Below are 22,828 nucleotides of genomic sequence, written 5' to 3'. Positions count from 1 at the left end.
CTTTCCTTGGGCTGGATCATCTCTCAGCTTCCCTTGACTTCTGATGTTCTTTCAGAATCTAACTTAAAGAACACTTCCTTGGGGATATTTATTATGTGACATTATTGTGTGACTACTCAAGACTAGATCAAATCCTCCTTTATATGCAATTTCATACTGTCTAGAATTAGAACTAATTACTTGTGTAAGTATATGTTTTTGTTCCTTTCTGTAATGGAAATTTTACTACATTAAGTGTGTAGTGAAACAGGCAATGAAAGGATTAGAAAAGTAATTGTAGAGTGGCTCTAATTCTGTTCTTTGACTTTCTAGAGACTTCATCCTGTATCTACTTACCAGGAGGAGAGCCACGGATGCCTTAGAGATAATTCATCCTAACCTCTATTTTATAGATAAACCCACCAATTCCATGCAGCAATATGAAAGGCTCTCTCCACTTTTCTCCTGTCAAAAGTTCAATTGCTTCCCTATCTACTGTCACCATGGAAAAATTCCCAAATATTAACCTGGACATTAGTGAAGATTAGTTGGCTAATTTATAAAGCTGTGCATTGTAAAGAGTCCAAAGTTTAAATGGTAGAACTAATGAGATCAGTAAAATATTGGTATTTAAAAAGTCTTGGGACCATAAACAAGCATTCTCCCTACCTCATCTGATTAAAATCGTTCCTGGGTATGAAATATAAACTGTGACAGATATTGTTTAAGATTTCTCAAACTACTTCTAAACAGGAAAAGACACGATAAAGGATAAGAACTTGCATCTTGACAGGTGCCTTAAAACCTGACCTGTTATTGTTCTTGTCAATGTGGGAACAAAACGACATCTCCAATCTGAAGAAAACGAAACACATTAAATACAAACTGGGAAATCAGAAAAATTGGATGTCAATTATAAGATTTAAACATCTGTTTTATTTGTCTGTTTCTTTAAATAGTGAGACACTTAAGGGCAATGGATCCATAGTTCAATTTTTTAAATATTTCAATTAAACTTTTAAAAAGTCATATTATTAGAATCAATAAAAGGTACTTATTTCCGGATTGGAATTGCATCTATTTACAATGACCAAATACGAAGTTTTGTTGAAAGAGTTTCATTTGTTGAACATTTCTGTCTTTCATAATCTTATGTTAGTCTACACCACCATTGCTATTTACTAAAATTATATAGCACTTCATACATTTCAGTTTATTTTGTGTTTTCTGTGCTTAGGCAATCTTGACTGAATATGAATGCTCTCTTTTTGTCAACCTGGAGTAGTTGAAGTATATTTATTTAAAAGCAATACTAATGATATAAATAGATGAAAGTATGGTATCAACTGGATAGGCATTTTCAGGTAAGAGAAAAGTTTATATTTGAAGTGGAAGAGATACAGTATATATTTTATGAGTTGGTTTTTACACTTAAAGTTCAACTGTTCTTTTTGTTCTTGTTCTTCAGATGATCTCTCTCTTGTTCCTTTTCCTGTGTCACAGACATTTATATTCCTTTTTTCTTAATCTAACCTTTCCCTGATTACAGACATTGTGCTAATTACTCACTGTGATTCCAAGGTTCCACACAGCCAGCTTTGTTCCCACTTCTGCAAGGTACACAGTTGCATCAATATTCAGTAGGGAGTTCTTTAAAATAATCTAAGTGGCACTTGGGAATATATCTTCCTCCAGTGGGTAAATACCTATTCAAATCAACAAAATATACATTCAGTAAGCGTATTTCTGAAATGTTACACTTTCCAAATGAGTCTTTTTACAATGAAAGATTCATAATATGCTAATGCACATGTAAATATTGTGCCAGGTCACATCTAAAGATGGAAAAGTCTAGTGAATAAAAATGCCCATTACCCGGGGACTTCAAGATCTTTCTGCCCGAGGTGATGCACGGTAGTAGCACCCCCTAACTGCAGAGAATCAGGAAGTTTTGTTGCTGTTGTTCTGTTTTGTTTTGTTTTGTGGGTTGTATCAGCAAAAGACACCAACTGTAGAGTGCTGAGTGTATTTTGTTTCCCTATCGAATTCTGACTCTCTTGTTAAAATGATTAATTCCTATTTTTTAAAAAATTCAGATAATATCACATAAGTACTGGATTTCTGTCTTCTCTTGAAAACCATGAAGATCTGCCAACTCTGAGCCCCATTTCTGCTCTGCTCAGCAGCATAGCCGCTGCCCAGTGGTACCCTTACCCTCAGAGGGAGGAGAGCTCTCGCATTCAGCACCCTTCACTGTCTGTCTTTGCCTCCCATACACTGAGACCTAGAGTCAAGGTACCATGTATCTATTGTTTTCCTAATGTTAGAGTTAAAAAATATTTTTTTCTTATATCTATATTTCCATCAAATGTGGTAAAATTAAAAACGGACCTATATGCCAGTATGTTTCAAATAAAAGGGGTGCAGTCTAAGGAGCTAGTATATTTCTTCGTGGAAGCAAAGAACATTCCATATATTTAATTTGTAACGGTGTCTGTGTGAAAGGCTGCATCTTTAACACCTCACTACTCGCCCCTGCTGCACACATTTATATTAACTTACTTGCCTCTTAGGAGTTGAGTTTACAGCCACTATGACATAGTGTGAGCTGATTTTTGTAAAATGAGTGTGTGAACATGCGTACACTTAGGAAAAATTGGCAAAGGATACCCCCAATGTCAACTGCACTATTTCTGGTCAATGGGGTTATGAGTGATTTTAAGTTTCCTCTGTTTATTTTTTTATGTTATGAATTTTTCACTGTGTGCTTATTTTCAAAAACAGAAACAATGAAATTTTAAAAAAAATCACAAAATGGGGCTTCCCTGGTGGCGCAGTGGTGGAGAGTCTGCCTGTCCATGCAGGGGACACGGGTTCGTGCCGCGGTCCGGGAGGATACCACATGCCGCGGAGCGGCTGGGCCCGTAAGCCATGGCCGCTGAGCCTGCGCATCCGGAGCCTGTGCTCCGCAGCGGGAGAGGCCACAGCAGTGAGAGGCCCGCGTACCGCAAAAAAAAAAAAAAAAAAAGAATCCACCTGCCAATGCAGGGGACACAGGTTCAAGCCCTGGTCCAGGAAGATCCCACATGCCATGGAGCAACTAAGTCCATGCGCCTCAGCTACTGACCCCGTGCTCTAGAGCCCGCGAGCCACAACTACTGAGGCTGTGCGCCTACAGCCCATGCTCTGCAACAAGAGAAGCCACTGCAATGAGAAGCCTGAGCACCGCAACGAAGAGTAGCCCCTCCTCGCCACAACTAGAGGAAGCCCACGCGCAGCAACAAAGACCCAACACAGCCAAAAATAAATAGATAAATAAATAAAATAAAATTTTAAAAAATGGTTTGGTCAGAATGCTAGAGACCTATTCCCTATTTGTTCCCCTCTGGATGCAATTAATGCATATTTCAATCTTCATAGAACCTAACGCAAAATGCAAGGGTCTTTATAATCAGCCTTGCCAAATTGATTTTCACTCAATCAAAACCTTCCTCTCCAGGCATATTGATTTTCTCATTGTCATTTAAACACACCTGAACTCTGAACTGTTTCCTCCTCTACATTTTTATTTATTCTGTTAATCCTCTCAACTTGCATCCCAACCCAGAATATCTTATTTTGTCAATGCTCAAAATACTCATATCATTCAATGCCAGCTCACACTCCTCATTGACGCCTTCCCTAGATTTCTGAAGTGATCTCCCTAATTGCAATTGTACTAAACCGACTTTTAATCTTTACAGTAATATTCCCTTATTTGTCCTCTTAGGAATACTAAGTCCTTGAGATATGAACAGTTTTTATGATATAAAAAATCCAATGGTTTAAAAACAAAACCAGGGCTTTCCTGGTGGCGCAGTGGTTGAGAGTCCGCCTGCCGATGCAGGGGACACAGGTTCGTGCCCCGGTCCGGGAAGATCCCACATGCCGCGGAGCGGCTGGGCTCGTGAGCCATGGCTGCTGAGCCTGCGCGTCCGGAGCCTGTGCTCTTCAACGAGGGAGGCCACAACAGTGAGAGGCCCGCGTACCGCAAAAAAATAAAAACAAATAAAAACAAAACCAAATCGTCAGAAACTTTGGTTTAAACCAAGTTAACCAGATTTATAACTGCAGTGATTCTCAGAACAATTAAAATGTGCCTGCTCTCCTATTTATATTGAAGAAAAGAAGTTCTAATATATGGTATTTTACAAACTCTTATCAGCATCAGACTCCTTTTTGTCTATATTTTCTAGAAGAATTTCACGGAAGACTATTTCTTCTGAAGACTATTCTGCAGAAGACTATTTGGGTGATGCTGGTAAATATATACTGTAGTTTTATGCTTATGCCTTTCTTCCAAATCAGCTAGAAAATTTCTAAAGACACTGAACTTGAACTTGAACTCTTACTAATATTTTTGTGCTTCAGAGTCCTTGGACAGCTATGAGCACCTGACACGTGCACAACCACCACAGGGAGATAAGAATGGCACTCAGGATGCATTTTCCACTGGCTGAGTTAGTGGAGGCACAGCAAAGGGGAAGTGGTGGTGAGGACGAGGGGTACCCAGATTCTGTAAGCAGGAGGAAATGCCTAAAAAAGCACTAGGTAATCTCTGAACGTCTAACATTGTATCTCTCTTCATGACACTTGCTCTTTGTGTCTCTTCTGTCTGGATCAAATAGTTTCAAATCCATGCTTCATGTGACTCTCCACTATAAAGAGGTTTAAAGAGATAGGATCCCTTCCATTCAAGGTGCAGCCTCATTTTCCCCTCTCCTATTTGCAAATTGATGGGAACTTCACATGTGTCATGTCTTCTTTTAAAGATGAACATAGATAAGGTGGATGATAATGCACTCAATATTTATTTAGTTTCAAAATGAGTGGCAAGGTGAAAATCTTTCATGAAGTCTTGATCCAAAGACATTAATTCAAAGAAGTATTCAAGCTGTCTACCTACCACCTCTAACAGGTTTTGACCACTGTTTATTTCTGAAGCACTTACATGTTTACATATTAATTAACATCCTTTTTGTTTATGTTTTCTTGTACATATCATAATATCCTTAAACTATCTGAGACTGGACTTAACGTGCCTCGTTCTGTGCTCTGCAAGGAGAGGCATATGCATATTAATTGAGAATTTAGTACATTCTTAATGAATACATGAACTATTCATAAAATGCATTCTTGTTGTTCCTCTTTGCCATGTTTAACCAACATGTTTTCTGTGTTTCATCAAACTATGTCCTTATTTTGCATGTATTCTGATTACACCCCAAAGCCCATTTGCCTGAGTCTGCATTCCTCTATGTCATTATTTCTCAAAGTTTAGTCAGAGAACCAGTAGTATTGGCACTACCTGACAGCTTGTTCAAAATGTAGAATCTTAGGTCCAACCCGGGCATAGTGAATCAGAATATTCATATAAACAAAATCTCTTGGTAATTCTTTTTTTTTTAAGATTTTTTTTGATGTGGACCATTTTTAAAGTCGTCATTGAATTTGTTACAATATTGCTTCTGTTTTCTGGTTTGTTTATTTTTTTTGGCCACGAGGTGTGTGGGATCTTAGCTCCCTGACCAGTGATCAAACCCACACCCCCTGCACTGGAAGGCAAAGTCTTAACCACTGGACCTCCAGGGAAGTCCCTCTGGTAATTCTTACTATCCTTAAAGTTTGAGAAGCTATGTTCTAAGTGTCTTCTGGATTTCCACTGTGGTCTCGGGTACTTAGCTTATAGACCTCTTTCTCTCTCACTGTTCCTGTTATCCTGGGAGATTTCTCCAACTTTTCTCTTTCTCTCTCTTGTTTAGCAAGTCAACTTGCTTTGGAATCTCTAAACCATCTTCATCATTCATCTTCTGCCCCGTCAAAACTCTCCTATCTATATATCCTCCACTCTCACGCCAAAGATATCAAATTTCCTTGAACCTGCCTTCCTTATAGCTAGCTGACTCAGATGGAATTTCATTCTCCTTCAAGATTCTGTGAAGAGGCGACTACTCCACTTTCCAGGCATCCTTCGGCTCATTGTCTGTCTTCTGCTCCATAACTCTCTTAAAACTCCTTCAAGTCACAATTACTTAAAGTTTCTGAAGATACTGAGCATTTCCCAAACTTCAGTTGATGTCTCACTCCTCAAAACTCTGTTTTCCCTCAGCTTCTGCGGCATAATCTTTTCTGATTCTACAGTGACTCAGATCTTTCATCCTCATTTTCCTACCTCTGCTTTCTTATGAAATATATTGTCTACAGCCACCATCCATCCTCAACTTTGCTCTTTTTCCTCCCTACAAATTGTCTACACGTTTACACGTTACCTCCTCTCAAGGATTGAACTATCAGAGTCAGCGCTACTGACTCTATCTCTGGCCATGCCTTCTCCTGGGCTCCAGACTCATGCCTCTCTCTGCCTGTGACACATCTCTCTTTGTCAGTGTGCCCCAAATTAAACTTATTTTCTCCTCCCTTTTTGCATTCTCTATTCCTTAGCTGGGTTGGTAGAATTGAAATGCCCTTCTCAACTCCTCCTTCCCTTTACCCTCTACATCCAGTAATCTCTGAGTTCTGCCAATTCCACTGTCTTAATCACTCTCAAATGCATCCCATCTCTCTTATCACATTGTTACTGTCTCAGTCCAGCATTTCTTCATTATTTCTTACTCACATTGTAATAATTGTCTCCTACTAGATTTTCTTACTTCTCACCTGCAGAGTTTCATCTTTCTCTCTTCCTCCAGAGTGCAAAAGCTTCCTTCCTCAGACTGTAGTCACCCCAATGGGTTTCTGCTTGCATGTCCACAAAAGGCAAGGAAAGTCTCCTGAGGTTACGACAATGTGAAAGGGACAGGAAGGTAAACAACTCAAGTGAGATGTGGTTTCTTAGGCAACATTTCCTTCTATCATCTATGTATAAATGAAAATAAGGCAAAGGTTTAAATTGATTCTGGGTCAAGAACATGACTGCAAATTGTTTTTAAGACGTTCTATCTTAGACTTTAGCCAATGATTCTTAAAATAAACCCCACTAATTGCCCATCCAATTTAGATATGCTTCATAGATATGTAACATCTTCCCCCATTTACATCTTTGACTTATACCTAAAATCTCTCCTCAGGGATAACCTTCTCTCATTTCCACATTCTTCACCCTCAGCTTCCTTTTTCTTTTCTCCAACCTACCCCTTCTGAAAGGGAGGTTGGAAACTATCCTATAGTTTGAATTCATCAGCTAGGATCAGGAAAAAGGAATTATTCCAGGAGTTTGTGAGGGATTCCAAAATCTGAACAGAGAGAAACTTCAAAAATCACCCATTTTATGAGCCAAAGATTGTGATCAGAATTACTGAAAATATCCTTCATGATATCAGTACCAAAGCTAAGTCCTATGAAACTAGCAATCCAAGATGGTGGAAGACAAGAGCATGTACAGGGAGAAAAGTCTGTGGCAATTGCTTGTAAATACTGTGCAACATTGTTTGGAATAGAGGCCTCTGCCTGGGACTGGCATTCACATTCAAGTACTTAGTGCGGAGGTCAGCCTGCCATGTTTACCTGACCTGGACTAGGCAGACACCTTCCCCTAAACCCCGGCAATGTGAAAGAAATGCCTTTTGTTACCATTGTATGCCTTGTTCTACATTAGAAATGTGAAAAAGCCTGACCTAAATGAGGATGCCCAGGGGTTCTCGAGGTTACTAATAAGGGTGACAGCAATTCCAGGCAGAGGGCGTGACAGGTCCCTGAGATGAAGGACTATCTTATTCAAATCTGTGTTCCCAGGGTCTGTCACATAGTAGGCCCTCTAAATGTATTAATATGTGAGTCTAGAAATTTGCAATGAGCAATTCTATGTGTCTGCAATTAGCAAGTAACAAACAGGGGATAAATGCTGAGACCAAACAAATGACCATGCAGTTGAAACAAATAGAACAAAGATGAAACTCATGTAGATTTGCCTATAGTTACTGTTCTGGTATTCATTTGGTTAGCAGGGCTTCCATGGATCAAAAATATTGCTTAATTGGATGCCATTTGGTAAATGGGAAAATTTCTAAATGCAACTGTGAACTATATACATCACCAATAGAAGAATAAGTAGCCAAACCTGAAAATTCTTACCTACTTGAACTATAAGAAACTTTCTGTCTATTCAAACCAGTAGATAATCAGATATTTTGAATACACACTCATTAAACCCTTCCATGTGGACAAATCTGGGACATGTTCAAAACAGCATCAGAGTCAGAAGAACTAGAAGCATTATTAAAGAATCCAGTAACATTTCCACAAAAGTCAATGTGCAGTGCATTACTTCCTTTGTATTCAAATACAGAAACTAACAAACAATCCATTAATGTTATAGTTTGCTTTCCTCAATGCCAACATGTAAACATAAGTTCACACATGAAAAGTGATATTAATGGATAATCCTTAAAAATACAGATTGGCAAGGGACATGTCTCTTTAGGGACTTAAAGATCAGGGAACTGAATTAACATTGAGTTCTCAGTAGATTCCAAGATCTATGTACACAGGCATTTAGATAGGCTTTCTCAGTTGATCTTCATAAAAACTCTATAAGTAGGTGTAATCAATAGAAAAAAATGAGAAAAAATGAATTAAGTAGCAGCAACTTACTTAATGCCAAGAACTTTACTAGGCATGTGGGTATCTATTATCTTAAGCTCATTTTGCTGATGAGGGATGCTGCTGAGATGATTGGTGACTTGCTTACAGAAATGCTACTCTTAAGTGGTAAAGCAGGGAGTATGAAGCTTTGCTTACTTCACGGTCTGAGCTGCTTTTATTATAAACACCTACAATTGTTAAGATAAGTGAAGACCTTTTGGGAAACAAGTGAACTGAACTGCTTACCTATTTGTTTTTTAATCAGGTCTTTCTGCAAAGATGTCTGCCTGCTATTTTGTATTTGTCCGCAATACCTAGCCCTGTGTTTTGTTATACTTGACAATCAATAAATGCTTGCCGAATTGATGGATGATCTTCTGTGTGCTGTTAAAGAACACTCATCAGACTCCAGGAACTGCTTGTCCCCATGTTAATGAACAACTGGTTATGATGAACCTTTTAAAGAAAATTAAATTATTCTCATCCAAAAACACATACATTTAGTAAAAATGAGAATTTTATTATTATTTGGTATGATTTTGAGGGTATTGATCTTAAATTCAGTTAAATGGCTAGAAAAATGGGAATAAGGTTATGAAAAAATTCCTTTGTGAGCCATGATAAAGAATAATAATTATTTGATATGTAGATTTAAGTACAATTCACAGAAATCCTTATAAAATATAACTGATTTATTGTCCTGTGCTTGCGTATACAATAAAATATCTCAATAGATAATTTAATATAAATGCTATACATATATATTAAGTATATACACTTACCCTAAGTAAGTATAACAGTTTTAGCCCTATCCTCTAGACATAAAGAAAGGGGATGACATTTATTATGTCTGTTCTGCATTAGGCAGCTGGCTGGATAGTACACATCGCCCTAATGATGATGTTCAAAACAATCATATGAAATATATGTTATTGTAATTGCATTTGGATGGAGAAAGTAAGTCAGGAAGACTTAGTTGAGCAACTCACCCACCTTACTTATTAAGGCCAGAGTTTAAACCTGCCTGTCTGATTTCAAAGTCTTTATCTACTCTACTTATGGTACACTAACCCCAGTAACTCAAAATACAAGGAAGACACAGTGATGCAAATAGAGCCTTCATCAAAAAGGATCAGAGTAAAAGGGTAATGGATAATAAAATATCTACCACATCTGCAGGGTCAAGGATAAGTGCATTCTGGGAAAAAAAAAAATGACTGGAAGGAAACACACCACAGTGTGAATAGTGGTTTCCTTGCATTACATTTTGTTATTTTACTAATGGAAAAATTTAAACTCATAATAAAGCAGGATGAGTGCATTATAGGACAAGGCTTTATATCAAATTAAAGGAGAATTCTGGGAGAGGAGACTTGTGAAGCCATCGTGGAGCCTGGGAAAGGGGAAGGAAACTTCCAAGCTTCTGCTTTGAGTAAACACAGACTAGAGCAGTCAGCACGCATTTGTGAAATTGCACTTTCATTGCAAACCCAGCGTAAGAGCGGTAGTTGTAGCGGGGTGAGAATGTTGAGGAAGAGGACAGCGGTGAAGCCTTCTACTTGTCGTATAGGCAGGCAGGCGCCAGACTGACCAGGCAAGCAGTATGCTAGATGCTGGAGACAGAATGAAGAAGTCATGTAGGGAGGCTCAGCACGCTGTAGGGCAGGTCGTCCTACTCCCTGAGGCCTCGTACCCCTTTACAGCTCCCGTGGGAGGGGATTCTTGGGCTACATCTCACTGTATTCATGTCCCTTCTCCCTACCATGCTGAGGACGAAGCACCCTCCAGAGATTGTGGAGAGGAGAGGAGACCGGTCATGAGAGCAAATAGAACGTCGTTGTTTTTCTTTTTCCTTCTGCAGAGCTTTGACTCCTTCCTTTCTTCCTTCCTTCCAAATATGTGCATCCTGCAAGAATTCCCCATTTACCTCCGAGTACACTGGCCAGGTTTGGAGAAAGGATTGACTAAGGCTTTCTTTAACAATAGCACCCAACGCCTCTGTTTTATTTTTTAAAAAAAAAACAACTCAGGTTTTATATTCCATTTTTAATGCCCCCAAAGAAAAGAAGTCTCCAGCATCGTGAGAGTGCTGCTAGATCAAATGGCCTGCCCCTTGAAACTGTTCACGATTTACAACAGGACATTTTACAGCTCGGTGAAATCATTTCTGGTCCCCAGTACAATGGACTTCTGTTCTCTCACCTCCTGAGGAGGTTGATCTGAACATACTGAATGAGGGTCCTTTTAGTCCCAGTGTATGTGAGTGGTGATAACGAGCCACCAGCCTAGCCCAGGAGATAACTTCCTGTGAGTCTTTGAGGCTGGGTATTCAGTCTTTCATGTTTTACACATGATCCCAGACCATTCCGCAAAAAGGCTTCTTGACTTCCATTTCAACAATCAAAGGCAAGTCTTTCTCACGGTTGGTGATTCTTATGCCTTAAATGAATGTGCGGGAGAGTCGCAAAGCTTTTCTCACTCCCCTCTTTACCTTGAGCAGTCAGGCTGGCTAATTTGACCTCCTACTGTCATTTAGAATCTTCCACCAGGAGAGTTTTTTAAGAAGCAAGAGGCTGAGCACTTAGGCACGGAAGATCATTTTAATTATTTATTTTTATGGAATGGAAAGGACTGACAGAAAAAAAGAGAGAGATGTGTCCTTTTTTTTTTTCTAATAAATTTATTTATTTTTGGCTGCATTGGGTTTTCGTTGCTGTGCGGGCCTTTCTCCAGTTGCAGCGAGAGGGGGCTTCTCTTCGTTTCAGCGCGTGGGCTTCTCATTGCGGGGGCTTCTCTTGTTGAGGAGTACGGGCTCTAGGTGGTGCGTGGGCTTCAGTAGTTGCGGCTCGCGAGAGCTCAGTAGTTGTGGCACATGGGCTTAGTTGCTCAGCAGCACGTGGGATCTTCCCAGACCAGGGCTCGAACCGGTGTCCCCTGCATTGGCAGGCAGATTCTTAACCCCTGCACCACAAGGGAAGCCCGAGAGATGTGTCTTTGAGGAGTATTTCACGGATGAGAAACTTTAGGGTACAAAACAGCAGCTACTTGGTTTATTCCGAAAAGAAAAAAAAATGTGAACACAAATCACAATGCAGCAAAAACTCTAAGGTGAATGCTATACATACCCAGATCCCTTTAAGCATACCTATGTGCGTTAGATTATCTCGCAGAGAAAATATGTTGGAGTTTATGACAGGAAAAGTGCACCTGTGTGAGTTCTGTTTTACTATTTCTGTGACAACGTAGATATGCCATGAAGTTATTTGGAACAAATAGCAATGTTTTTCTAGCTCTTATGTATTCTCAGAGTATTTGCAGGGACACGTCAACTGGGTAGAGTTGCAGCTATGAGCAAGAAAGTAAGGCCATAATATTTCAAAAATTATTCTCCCTAAAAGCTCACGTATACATTCTCAAGAGATGTCCTCAGGCACTCAGCCAGAACCAATGTATTTTTATGTTATGACCTATTCTACCAAACAAGGCTAGCTCATCTCCCAGGTCTAAACAGATTAAAAGAGGAAATGCTGCTAGCAATCAGCAAAGGCAAAACATGCAAAGGGGTAGATAGCAAAACCATAAAGCAGATAAAGGGATTTACAGAGCCAGACAGTGTGAGGACACCTATTTCAGGAGCCAAAATCTATGCTAACAGTCTCTGGGGGCATAGCGCAGAAATGGAGGTTCTGAATGTTGACCAAAGTCAACATATTTAAAATCCCCAGTGTAAGAAAGCAGAGAACAATGTAATAATTCTAGAAATCTGTCCACTCAAAGTAGATGCTTAAATATTTTCATTTAAAGAGATTTTCCTTCTCAGTGATGTGGAATAAATTTGGTCCGAGGTTCAGTTAACTCAGCGTTTTTAGCATTAGGCGCAGGTGGTGGCTCCTGCCTTCCGCGGTCCAGATGACCTCACTCTCTTTCAACAAGACAGAGCCAGAGCAGTTACCATGCACGCAAACCACATCCGCGGGTGTTGGGGGGAGGGGGAGGGGTGGGAAGAGGAGGTCCTCTGTGCTAATGGAAAATAAGCTCAAAGGGCATATCCGGCATCGCCTTCATATGTGAGAGGCATCTATTCGGGTTTTCATTTCCTGATAGGGAGGGATAGCATTACAACGAATACAATAAATAAATAGAGCTTTAAGAAGTACAGCAAAAGCATCCCAACCCTGGCCAGTGATTTGATTTGCTCTAGCACATCTACCTGACTGAGCCCTCTGGCAGGGAAGCAGGGTTTCTGCACAGCAATGGGTGGAGCCTCGAGGCAGGCTAGCCCCTTAGCCAAGAGGATGGTGGGAGAGTGCAAGATGGGACAGCGCTGAGTGGCCGACTACCCAGGCTGCAGAGGCTCTCATCAGAGGAAAGGAAATGAGCGCCCCACACCACTTTGTCCGGTGTGTTTGGCCAGGCCAGGTGTTGGAAGGGGCCCCGAGATCAGCCTCAAGGAAGGTCTAACAGCAGGTGGGCCAGGCAAGGATGGGAAGCTGGGTTTCAGTTAAGAAGACCCTGACTGGCACTGTCGTTTGGAGAGAAGTCCATTCACAATGAAAGGAAATGGAGGAGGTAGAAAATGTCCCCAGTGGGAAAGCGGCTGATGGGACTCCAACTAAGAAGGCAGATCAAGGGACTGGAAATCCAGATTGGTAAATAAAGCACGGCTTAGAGCAGGTTGTGATTTAGAGCCGATACCAATTACATTCCAGACACAACTGTGTATTAGACGATCAGACAAAGAACCAAGTCAAAGTTCTATTTAACTATGGGACTTCAGCTGCCCATTCTTTCCAGTGTCACATGGGGCTAGGCCAGACTTACACTGAGAGACGAGGGTCACCATCATGGAGATACAGACATTCAAAGCTTAAGAGTAAAACTGTAGAGGATACGATGTAGGGACTGGCAGAGGCACTGGTATGCATTACACTGTGTTCAGATGAACCTTACGAAAAGTGGAACAAAGAGGTTTTCTATTCTAATTTGCTTTTCCAAAAGTTATGTACTTAAATGCTTGCCTTGCTTCATTTCCCCTCTACATGGGGGTCTGGGGTGGCTATCTGGAGGAAAAAGAAAAAGTTTTATCAGATTTTTTTTTAGTACTCTATTGAACACATCACTGCATTTTAGTCTGGAGCAGAGGGTGGAAAATGGCATCTGGTTAATCAGAGGTTCATAGATTATTTGGTGATACAACTTAACTGTGTTGATGATGAAATGAAAAATTGTGTGTCTTCCCTAGAGCAGCATTATAAAGCATTCTGTTTGGTACTTAAAATTGATTGTGCATTATATTGGTTAAAGAGTGGCATTGTGAAAATAAAATTAAGGGTGATTTGCATTTGTGTTGAAACAGTTGCACGTGCATTTAGTACAAATAGTATTTTTCTTTTGGAACACATTTACAGTTTGCATTTATATTGACTCAGTGTTTTCACTCAACATTGTTTTAAAAGATAAGATGAATATGGATATAATCATTCACAAGTAAAATAACTCTGATGTGTGAAATTGGTTGCTATATATTTCATTTGGAAAAATAAAATGCAAATGTATTTTTTATTAATTAGGGCACAAGCAATACCACAGTAAAAATACCAAGGTCATTTAATTTTTTTTAATTGAAAGTTTTTATAAAGCAGTGGGAAGCATTATATACTATTACGTTTCACATCTAGAGATGCATTTATAGATGCTATCAGAATCCTGGATTGATATCTGTTTATTAAGATTTAAGCTCCATGACTTTGTTGCATTATGTTTAATTCATGTGTATTTCCTTGATTCACAATCTATAGTAAATTCTTATTACTTGGATCTGGGCAAAATGTCTTTACAATTATCCATAACTTCCAGGTAGTAGAAAAAATGAATTTCATATTGATGGTAAAGGAAAACAAACTGCTACCCATTTGTGATACACACAGATTTATTATTTCTCTGTCTTTATTCCTCCTTCAAATATGATTGGGAGTTATATTCTTTCTAGAAAATTTTGTTTTCCAAGAGGGTGCTTGCAAAGACATTACAGTAGCAATTGAAATAGCAACTAGGCCAGTAATTGTAACAGAGAACTTGAAAATACATGCAAACACAACAGAACAACTATCTTATTTAACTTATGGTATATTACATTGTATTTGGAAAGGGACTGAGGAGACTTGGTGTTCAAAAATTTTAATCACATAAGTGAAAAACATACTGCTGTTATAAAATTTGTGTTATAAGATGGTGTCAGAGACAAAAATAATAGGGAAGTTCATAGACTGTGTTTTCAATTTTTAAGTTATTTAGTGTAAATTGTCGAAGGACTCTAGGAAGACAGTCTCAGTTTCTCTCTCTCTCTCTCTCGTATACACACACACACACACCCCTTAAAAGCTGCACATTTTAAAAGGCCAGGCAAATACTACTATAAGACAGTGAAGTATATAGTAAGCATCTGGTTGTAAATCTAGCCATAATCATCTAGAAAGTTTGGTTATAAAATGGACATTTTGGGCCGAGTATCAAAGGTTTAATAAATTAAGCTTTGTCAGGCAGGAGAGGGAATTGAGTTTCAAAGCAGCCTGGAGGTGAAAAGCAAGTGTGGGTAGATACATCTAGAGGTCTTAACTGAATAGTCTTTAATTGGAAGATAAATCTGAGAAAGTAATAAACAAGATCTTGAGACTATTTTCTTACAAAATAACTTGATGATTCTGTGTTAATGATACAGTCATCAATCTCTGACCATCAAGACAGTGAGCTTGGTCAGTGAACTGGCTCTAATTTGAACTTCTTTGCCCCAGACAAATGGTTCTAGGCCAGAAAAATCTAAGCTCCAAGGACGCTGTATCCCACTGGAGAGATCAGAGCATTTGTGTATCATAATATATATTTATTACATTCTTTGTAAGTGGCAGACCTTATGCTGGGTACCTAGGGCATGGCAGTGAACAAAATAGACAAAGGCCTCGAGGTGTGCGGTTTGTTAGACCAGGAGAAGAGAGGTCATAAGTAGATAAACAAACACATTGCAGATGGTGATGGGTTTTTTAAATCAAAATAATGAATCAGAGTAAGTAACAGAGAGAGTAACAGGGATGCTATTTTAGGGAAGATAGGAAAGATCCTCTTGGCCTCGCAGCATTTGACAGAGACTGGAAGGAAGTTAACAGTGAGCTCTATGGGTTTTAGAAAAAGTGTGCTCTGTGTAAAGGAAATAGCAGGGAATCTTGGGTCCTGTTTAAGGATCGGTGAGGCTGCGGAAGTACAAGCAGAGCAGAGGCGGAATGATGGGAAATGATAGCTCAGAGGTAGTGACAGCAAAGCGGTCAGATCAGTGAGAGCCTTTGGGGTCACTGTAAGAAATCTGGCTTTTGCTTTCACTGAGACAAGAGGTCACTGAACAATTTTGAGTAGGAGAATGATATGGCCTGGCTTCTCTCTTAAATAGCTCATTTTGGCTGCCCTGAGGAAATTGAAGAGAAGCAATGTTGTAGGAAGGGATAAGGGCAAGTTTTTGCAACCATCCACATGAAAGATGGTTCTTGGACTGAGTTTCTACCAGTGGAAGTAGTAAGAAGTGGCTGAATCCAGGATCTATTTAATGGTCAACAGGATCTGCCGATGGATTGGATATGGTGTGTGAGAGGAAAGAGGAGTGAAGAGAGGGGTCATTGATGGCTCCAGGTTTTCTAATCCGTGTAATTAGAAGGACAGAGCTGCCAGGTACTGCAGTGGCATAGATTATAAGAGGGAGATAAATCAGGAGTTCATTTTTGGGTGTGATAATTTCGAGGTACCTATTGGACATTCGAGCACAAAGGAGAATTGAAGTATTTGTCTTTGAAAGTAGAGAATAAATGGAATAGCAGAGTATTGTAAGATTACCAGATAGCCGTAAAAATCCACCAGAGGTTGTGATTTTCCCCAATGGATTCTAATGTTCAGCTAAGAATGAAAACTGTTGAAAGTAAGACAAGAAAGTATGGATATTCAATGAAGTGATTAAGGGTATCAAAATCCCTTGGAAGTATTTTGCCATCTACACATTACAGTGGTATTGGGGGGTGGGGGGCGGCTGGAAGCTGGGTGGCTTGGAAAAATTCCTTAGATGATTCTCATAGGTCCTTCCCAACATGGAAATCACTAACGAAAATCAGAAGAGAATTTTTTTCTAGCTTCTTTCAGGAGCATTCTCAGACTAACACCCAGAAAGTTAACATTTATGAGGGAAACAAAGGAAAATTCCAGAAGGCATGTTATGTCCCAGACACTGTATTTGCTGCTTTGTGCATATTATCTTAATTGATCCTTCCAGCATACTGTTGAGATGGAGACTCGGCTGTATTGTAGGGATGAGGAAAATAAGTTTAAATAACCACACGTAGGTGACGAGGTAGAGGTAAGATTTTGCCTTACCCACAGTCATTTCTAGCTGGAGAAGTTGAAAGATGCTTCCAAGTATTTTGTTATAAGACAGGGTTTTAATAACATTTAAATGCATACTATCTACACAGTAATATGTTAGATTCTGGAAAGAAACACTTAAGGATTGTAAGCTTCTTGAAGACTGAGTCCACGATGTGCTGTATGCAGGTATATTATTGTATTCCTTTATTCATCCAACATTCATTTAGAGCTTATGGTGGGTAAGGAGCTAAATAAGCTGAATAACACATAGTTCTTGTTCTGAAGGATTTCCTATTCTATCAACAGACTCAGGTAATAGTGCATTGTTTCTGCCTTAAAGGCTGTGCTCCTCTGGCCTGTGTAATGTTCATCAACTGCCTATAATCCTGGGCTTTGCAGAAATCATTCACTGCTTTCTGCAGTGATCAGTTAATCAAGCGGGGCCACAAAGGGGCTCAAGCAAGGGTGGTAGAAATCTAGATTCTAGAATTCAGGAAAAGTCTCTGCTAGCCAGAGCCCAAGGTTCTAAATACAGACCAAGTCAGAGGCTGGGAACAGAGCAGTGTTCCTGAGGTACCCTGAACCCAAGGACTTATTAGGTATAGGGATGGAGACCAGATGGAAGCCAACACTGCTGGTTTCAATAGAGGCAGAGGAAGGTTAGAAATCCCAGCTCAGAAGGTCAGCTGTTTCAAAGAGGAGAGTTATTGCTGAAACACGTGAACTAAAACGAGGGCTCAGAATCTCCCAGAGAAAGAGAGCTGGCTGGGGCACCCTGCTCTGGATCCGCTTATGTATCAGACCCTTCTGAGTGGGCTCTACAGCTTTCTCTATCAGCACTGCTCCGTGGGAGTACTGACTGTGCCACCATCAGGAAGAAGCAAAGCTACAGCCCTCCAGGTCCCTAATATGAGTTCCTTGAGAGTCCTTGGTCTACTTCAGTAGAGGAACAGCAGGCAGAGGGCTGCATCGTTGATACTTACTAGGATAGTCTTTTGCTAGCACATGGCTGGGCAGATTAAATTAGCTCCTTTCAGAAGCTAGAGGTTGAGGTATTAGTTTTGAAACTAACGAATATATGTATACAAGGCAGCTGGAAGTGGTGGTTCATTATGATTATTAAACCAACAACAATGACACTTCCCAGGCTAAGAAGCTATTTAAGGTGTTGTAAGATGCCTGGGTAGAACAGACCTGCTCAACAGAACTGAAACAGTCATAAAATATGAGGTGAAATAAAGGCAGAAAATGAATGGATCTGATCAGTGAACCGAGCACTACCCAAGATACAGAGTTATTTCCACAAGGCTATGAATTCTAATGGTAAGGAAAGCACAATAGGTTTAAAATGCACGGGGATGCTAAGTGTGCCAAATACGTTGCCTAATCCAATAGACTTGATCCTGCTGAGGATGGCCACGCCTCAGTAGAGTTTAGCCTTCTGAACTTCAGATCACTCATTTGATATGAGGGCATAACGGTATCACAGGATCAGCACAGTTTTGAACAATCTTCCCAGTTACCCAAGGGTCCCTGAGCACATCCCATTCTATTCTTTTTTTTTTTTTTACATCTTTATTGGAGTATAATTGCTTTACAGTGGTGTGTTAGTTTCTGCTTTATAACAAAGTGAATCAGTTATATATACACATATGTTCCCATATCTCTTCCCTCTTGCGTCTCCCTCATTCTATTCTTTTATCACAGGACAAGTAAGAGGCAGAGGCCAGAGAGACAATCAGATGCTGCTTCTGGCAATCCAGACATTCCTTCAGCAGATCTTCACAAGTCTCAGGCAGATGGTCTTTGTTTCTCGTAGCCTGGTTCCAGATCCTTTTTGCACTTTATCAAGCAAAGTGGTGGGGAAAATGCAGAGACCCTTGAGGCTGAGACCCTTTCTGCTGCAAGAGACCAGAGAATCATAAGGGCTGTGTACAGCCTAGAGTAGAATCACTTGGTATATTTATTAACATTTAAAACCGGACAAGTTTTTTAACATAAAGCTATTTGGCTCATTCAGTTATGTTCAGGAAAGTGAGAACCTCATTAAAATATTGTACAAGCCCTCACAATTCTGGGGGAACTCAAACATTTTCTTAAAAATACCAATGCAAAGGAAATAAACATTATTACCCTGGGACCAGTACACCTCACTCTGACCCATACTTTTAATGTTGGGGTAATGACCTTGCCTCTTCCTATGATTTCTCTTTACTATGAATTGTATCTTATTCTTTGACCATTCTAACGTGGATCGACTGTTCCCTCCCCATGTACAGGTTAGGATTCAGAACAAGAAGTCATTAGCTCTTGTTATGCAGAATGGTTAAGGGTCCAGAATCTTGACTTTAAAAAACTTTAATTTTCACCCTAGGCCAACACTCTTATCTGGGCTTTTTATTAAAATTATAGCCAATTGATACTTGACTTTTTAAAAAAGCAAATTTTGACTCTTTATATATAGAAGAGGAAGAAAGAGTAGCATGCAGTTGTTGAGTGTATGTCCCATAAATATTAATTAGGTCAAGGCGTTGATGCCATTTTTCAGCTCATCTCTGTCTTTACTGATTTTTTTGTCTAGTTCAATGAGTTGCTGAAAGAGGACTGGTTATCTATTCTCATTAGAGAATACATGAAAAGTTTTCCCCACAGATTTCCAAGCTTGTATCTGAAAATTTCTACCAAAGATTCTTATTATTAGTGTAAGCACTTGGGAACAGATTATAAAATACAGGACCTCTCATTTAGATATGGATTTTAAAATAATATATCTGAATGAGGAAGACTGAATAAAATGAATAGTTATAATAAGGATCATGGGAAGCATAGACATAATTCTGAGAAGAGAAAAATGTCCATTGAATAACTACTATGTATCCCTCTGTGCTAGATAAATTGGACAAACTCATACAAAATACTTCTAGTGTTATGATAGATTTATCTAGCTATATGTCTATTGCCTTTTTTTTTTTTTTTTTTTTTTTTGCTGTACGCGGGCCTCTCACTGCTGTGGCCTCTCCCGTTGCGGAGCACAGGCTCCGGACACACAGGCTCCGCGGCCATGGCTCGCGGGCCCAGCCGCTCCGCGGCATGTGGGATCTTCCGGGATAGGGGCACGAACCCGTGTCCCCTGCATCGGCAGGCGGACTCTCAACCACTGCGCCACCAGGGAAGCCCTCTATTGCCTTTTTTATTGGGTATATATACATATTATACACACATGTACAGTATATAGTATATTAAACAGCAACTTCAGGCCAGGCAAAAATCAACGTAGCAGGCACTCTATGAAAATTGTGAATGAAATGAAATAGACACATATTCCTTGTGGCTTTTGATCTGAGACAAGACATTATTAAGGATATTTGCAATAGGATTACCTGTGTTAAAATCCCTGTTTTGCCTCTAAATAGGTTTGGAACCTTGGATATCAAAAGACTTGGTCTACTTCATTCTAAATGGAGGTAGAGATACATCTACCCTGTAGAGTTGTTGCATTAAAACCATTAGACAGTGCCTGATTTACATTAAGCAGTCCATAAATGTGAGTTATTATCTTAACTATTATTATTATTCACAGGAAAAATTCGAAAATGGGAATGGACTCAATAGAGTACTAGAGTGGAAAGATGCTATATAATGCTAGCATGATAGCTAATGGTATCAGGAAATAAATGGTATGTGACAAATGCAAGACGTAGAACTTAAGTACTCTAGGAATGGAAAACAGAAGAAATCACTGTTTGCTGGAGTGGGCAGGGATGGCTTCTTCAAGAAATCTAAATGAGTTTGCAAATGTCTTTAGGTGGAGAGAATGTGCCTGTGGAGGGAGTGTCTTTTCGGGGATGTACAAATTCAGAGATTTTAGCACTTCTTCACAGATGGAAGAACTCCATTTGGACCCTCAGACACAGACCACTGTGCCAATATTTGGCATGTAAGCAGAGGGAGTTCCAAGACAGGTGCTGCATAAGAAAGAAGCTTGGACCCAAGTGAGGAGAAGGCGTCTTTCTAATGCTAAGTGCAGCTCACCTTGGATAGCAACTACACACCCATTTGTAGCTAGAAAATTGCAGGCTGAGGACAAAATAGCCCTTTAAACAAGCATGCCACTGAGTTTGGGAAGGGAAGAGGCGGAGCCACCTGAAGACACAAATCCTGCTAAGAAGAGCATTAATTGTTCTCTATGTCACACAGACTTACTTCTGCAATCAGTAAGAAAGAGTGGGCTCGGACTGGGACTCATTGTTTCACCACGTACATTTGGAATTGAACAATAGACCTCAACCTTCAGTTTCCTCCATGGTGTGGAACACAAGCTAAACTGATACAGCATTGAACAACAGGCAAATGAGTTAATGGCCTTGCAAGGAAGATCCCAAAGAGGATCCCCAGCAAAAGATCAACGCCTTTCTCCTTGCAACCTCTTTTGTCTATCTTGGTGTTTGCTCAAGCTGAGGAGTTCAAAAAGCATAAGCAAATTTAGCATTTCACTGTCAAGGCCATAAACACATTCATAAAGGCAGGAGGATTTTGTAGCTGTACATACATTGAAGAGAGCATGCCGCTGAGAGCTGGAGCTTTACCATCACTTAAAAAACAACAACAAAAAAACAACACAATTTGGAAGGAATTGTTCTAAATGCAGTCCTATCTTTTATTTTATATTCTTTTATAGCCACCCTTTATTGAGTGTTTATTAAGGGCCAAGAACTCTATTAGGCATTTTTTTAAACTTTTATTTTAAAATAAAATACAAATACAGGAAATCACACAAAATTATTATAAAGCAAATATTATTTTAACCACCACCCACATCAAAGAATAAAACATTCTTTGAAACATTCAATAGAAGCCTCTCCCTCCAAAAGAAGCTCTGTTCTGTCTCCCTCCAAAAGTAAACACTGCACTGACTTCTATAGTAATCCTTTCCTTATTTTTCTTTATGGTTTATCACTTAAGTGTGCACTGTAGTCATCACTTTTCAAGTTGATTTTTTTTTAAACTCCATTTTAATCAAGTCATCCCTTTATCCTCCCCCCACCAAACTCTCCCTTTTGTCTTACTTAAAATGTATCTTTTCTTCTTGAGTTTGCTCCAGGGTGGAGCTGCTAATTGCATATTCATGGTGCAACTTTTCAGGCTCTCTTTTCTGTATTGTGGGGAGCAGGACCCTTGGTCACACTCAGCTTTGATGTCTTTGGCAAGACTATCGGTGGTGCTGTGCTCTTTTTTCAGGAGACACACTGATGCTTAACACATCAATCCATTGTTTTATTAGAGATTCCAAAATGGTAACACTCAAGTTCTATCCATTATTATTTTTTTTTTTTGCGTGGTACGCGGGCCTCTCACTGCCGTGGCCTCTCCCGTTGCGGAGCACAGGCTCTGGACGCGCAGGCCATGGCTCACAGGCCCAGCCGCCCCGCGGCATGTGGGATCCTCCCGGACCGGGACACGAACCCGTGTCCCCTGCATCGGCAGGCGGACTCCCAACCACTGCTCCACCAGGGAAGCCCTATCCACTATTTTTATACATTTGCTTGAATAATTTTATGTATAAGGAGATGCTTCCTCTCATCTACAATTTGGTTACCCAGTGGTATAGTTCCAAAAAGGCAGAATCAAGGTTTGATTCTTTTCTTTCATGTAGTTTTCATGAGAATAAATTAGTTTCCTATCATCTCAGAAGGGGACCAATTAAGATTTAAATATATTTGGTGGATACCCATCCACTGTAATTTCTATCCTTACGGAAGTTCAGTGTTTTCTTTGGCTAGGTAGAGCCATTTTAATGTTGGCTTTTAATTCCTCTTAACGTCGTTCTAATAGT

General features: G+C 39.8%; 1 protein-coding gene across 2 annotated transcripts in view; it reads left to right on the top strand.

The window, feature by feature from the left end:
• Positions 1 to 22,828, top strand: part of DPP10 (dipeptidyl peptidase like 10) — a gene marked incomplete at both ends in the record, with an annotated part of 1,352,958 nt that overhangs the window by 632,800 nt on the left and 697,330 nt on the right. The gene's annotated exons all lie outside the window — the stretch shown is intronic.

The sequence above is a fragment of the Mesoplodon bidens genome (genome assembly GCF_964165515.1).
Source record: "Mesoplodon bidens genome assembly, chromosome: 8".
NCBI classification, from domain to species: Eukaryota; Metazoa; Chordata; class Mammalia; order Artiodactyla; family Ziphiidae; genus Mesoplodon; species Mesoplodon bidens.
The sequence above is the reverse complement of the archived record's forward strand: the minus strand, read 5'-3'. Positions and strand labels throughout refer to the sequence as shown.